This window comes from Lampetra planeri, chromosome 47 (genome assembly GCF_965212315.1).
Source record: "Lampetra planeri chromosome 47, kcLamPlan1.2.h2, whole genome shotgun sequence".
In the NCBI taxonomy this organism is placed as follows: Eukaryota; Metazoa; Chordata; class Hyperoartia; order Petromyzontiformes; family Petromyzontidae; genus Lampetra; species Lampetra planeri.
In genome coordinates, this window is record NC_136153.1 from 1,071,000 (window position 1) to 1,074,395 (window position 3,396).

The following is a 3,396-nucleotide window of genomic DNA, read 5'->3' on the forward strand; positions in this document are numbered from 1 at the left end:
CATATCTTATATATAAATCACATGTAACAATAATTATAAAACCCAGGGCATTCGTCAATACCATGGACCTAGAGGAAACACACATTCACGACTCAACGTTCCACCATTTGCCCTTCTTCATAGCAGATATCAACCGTGGAGCAGGGACATCGCCCGAAACGTCACCCATTGTAGATTTATCTACCTCTTTTCAGCCAGTGGCTATCGTGATGGACGCGTTGACTCGGTGCCCGGGCGCGGTTACCTGCGGAAATTTTTGCAACTGATTGACGAGTGATTTTGCAGTACGCACAGTAAGCGTGCAATCGAGTTACTCATGAACCACTGCTGGCTTGCGAGGGCTCGCGATGTGTAGGTTGCAGTGACGTGCGGTGAGGTCAATGGCTGAGGAGGCACTGGCTCGTGTCAGAGCCAGGTTCACACACTGAGGGGGGCGTGGCCTCACGGAGGGGGGCGTGGCCTCACTGAGGGGGGCGTGTTAGACACGTCCCCCTCAGTGAGGCAGATGTGATAGCTGCCTCCCCTGGTGCTTTTTCATTGCAGTTTCATGCCGAGACCAGCGAGGCTAAATATATTTATACACATCCGTGAAATAAGTTACCTGGAGTATGGAAGGCGAGGACATGAAATGAAGTGGTCTACAAACATTACATTGGTGACATACTGAGATAGTAACAGGCATGCGCTTATTGCCTGCGCTCCATCCAGTTACTGAGGGGTTGCGCAATGAATGGGGAGGCTGAGCTCGTCGCTGCCTCACCTCTCGTCTCTTCCTGTATTTACAGCGAAGCTCCGCAAATTTGACGATTTTGACTATAACATTTTTTGGAATCGTACAGAAATGACATCTATACACAGATCAGTGGAAAAATCCAAATATTTATTTGATTTGATTATTCCTTTTACTTTTCGTAACAGCTATTTTCATTGGAGTATGACAGGTGGGGCTTTGCCTCCCCTGCCTCCCCTAACCGCACGTCCCTGGTCGGTTGCGAGTTGACATCCAGATTGGGGCGGGTGGGGGGTTCACTCCACCCATCATCCCTTCGGGAGTCGTTTTAAAAAGGGGCCGTCCATGAATGACGTCACACACCTAGGGGGGGGGGAGCGGGGGTCAGACATTTGTGATGATGTGTGACGAGGGGGGGGGGTTGAGAAATGTGACGTCACATCAAAATGCGCAACTTGAAATACATATAAACAATATCATTCTTGTAACAACACTAATTTTGATACATTTTAATTATTGACTATTTGATTATTAAAATTTACTAAGGTCACCTTTTATTTATTCCATGAAGGAGAATTTTGCTTCTCCATGGGAGAATGGAGAAGCATACATTTTGTAAAATTTTTGAATGATTGTTATTAAACATTTTGATTTGAATGATTCTATCAGGGCTTTTCATTCTGTGGAATGAATATATGATTCTATGGGAACCTCATTTGCCAGTAAAAATATGATAATTGGTTCTTTACCCTTCTATCTGGCAACAAAACTGACACCTTTTTACAAGGAGTCATGTTTGCATAGACCGCAATACCTGCAGTCATAATACAAACAAAAGAACATAACTCTGATAATGTGCACTGTCCTTAAAGTTGATTGATCCACACCCGAGACAGCTTTACTTAGAGCCTAGTCTCATATGGGTTGGACCTTTTGGCGTCATCTGGTCCAACCCATATGAGACTAGGCTCTAAGGAAAGCTGTCTCGGGTGTGGATCAATCAACTTTAAGGACAGTGCACATTATCAGAGTTATGTTCTTTTGTTTGTATTATGACTGCAGGTATTGCGGTCTATGCAAACATGACTCCTTGTAAAAAGGTGTCAGTTTTGTTGCCAGATAGAAGGGTAAAGAACCAATTAGAATATATGATTGTTATAATTGTACTCTCCATTTTGCTTCGTTCTACTACAAAGTTTCAAATATGTTTTTATAGTTATAATTACTTTAATTTTTTTATAATTATAAGAGAATTTCAATATAATATTCTGAACATCTGCAGTTTTAGTTAGACGTTCAGTATTTTCAAGTGAATGTATGCTAAATTTCAGCTTTCCAACGCCTCCTTTTTAATACGTTTTCTCCTACAACATCAGAGTGCAGCGCCACATTAAATACGCACTACAATGACAATAGTTTAAAGTGATTTGAAGCATGTTTTATTTTCTAAATGGAATTATGTTTTTTTTGGGGGGGGGGGGCAGAGCTTTGTGACGTCATATTTGAGGGGGGTCTGACTTTTGTGACGCCGTGTGACGAGGGGGGAGGGGGGGCAAAAATCGGGCAAAATCGCGTGACGTCATTTATGGATGGCCCCAAAATGTGAGCACGACTTGGTGGAGTTTTCAACAAGAGGCTGTGTCCCCGTCATACGAATGTGGAATCTCCACCACCAGCTCTGAGCTTGAGGAAGAGAACCGACCTCAAACTGCCCATCGTTTGAGCCCGTAACCCGCTGGGACGGTTGTGGACTCCGAGCGAGAGACGAAGAATAACCTCCCCACCCCGCACCTCTCCCCCACCGAGTCATCGCGAGTCGGATGACTCTCCCTCGAGCTGGTGCCGCCTCCTTTGCCTTGCGCGCTGTTTGTGTCCGTGCTGACGCCTGCTTACTGCGGGTGGGCGGGCAGGGGTTGGTGCGGCGGGAGGAGGAGGAGAGAGTGAATTATCTGCACAGCTGGCAGGGCCGAACAGCTCCACGCCGATGGTGGTGGGGATAAAATCGGTGAAGAGTTTGGCAAAGGGGCCAAGCGAACGAACCTTTGTTCTTTGAGACCAAAAAGCCCCTCCCCCGCCCCAAGCCAGCAGCGAATACAACAGCCAAAAAATTGCCACGCAGCCAAACCTCAAACGTGCGTTTTGCCAAACAACGCGCTCTGGCCGTTTGACAGGCGGCGCTAATATTTAACAAACACGAGTAGCGGGAGTGGGAAAGGGAGCAGCAGAAAGCGGCCGGAGGGGGGGGGGCGACATGCGGAGCTCCCGGCGCGAGAGGGGACTCCTGGCCTAGGACTCCGAGTCGAGACGGGGCCCTTAAACTCGCCACACACACACAGACCCACACTCACAGACCCACACACACAGACCCACACTCACAGACCCACACACACAGACCCACACTCACAGACCCACACACACAGACCCACACTCACAGACCCACACACACATACCCACACTCAAAGACCCACACACACAGACCCACACTCACAGGCCCACACACACAGACCCACACTCACAGACCCACACACACAGACCCACACTCACAGACCCACACACACAGACCCACACACACAGACCCACACTCACAGACCCACACTCACACAGATCAACACTCACAGACCCACACTCACAGACCCACACACACAGACCCACACTCACAGACCCAC

At 47.8% G+C, this 3,396-nt stretch overlaps 1 long non-coding RNA gene across 1 annotated transcript; it reads right to left on the reverse strand.

The window, feature by feature from the left end:
• Window positions 1–864: 864 nt before the first annotated feature.
• On the reverse strand, window positions 865–2,695 carry LOC144733479 (uncharacterized). Its single transcript, XR_013588364.1, has 2 exons — window positions 2,522–2,695; window positions 865–1,093 (listed from the first exon to the last, which is right to left on the reverse strand). It is a non-coding gene; the product is annotated as an uncharacterized LOC144733479 (long non-coding RNA).
• Between the last annotated feature and the right edge of the window lie 701 nt (window positions 2,696–3,396).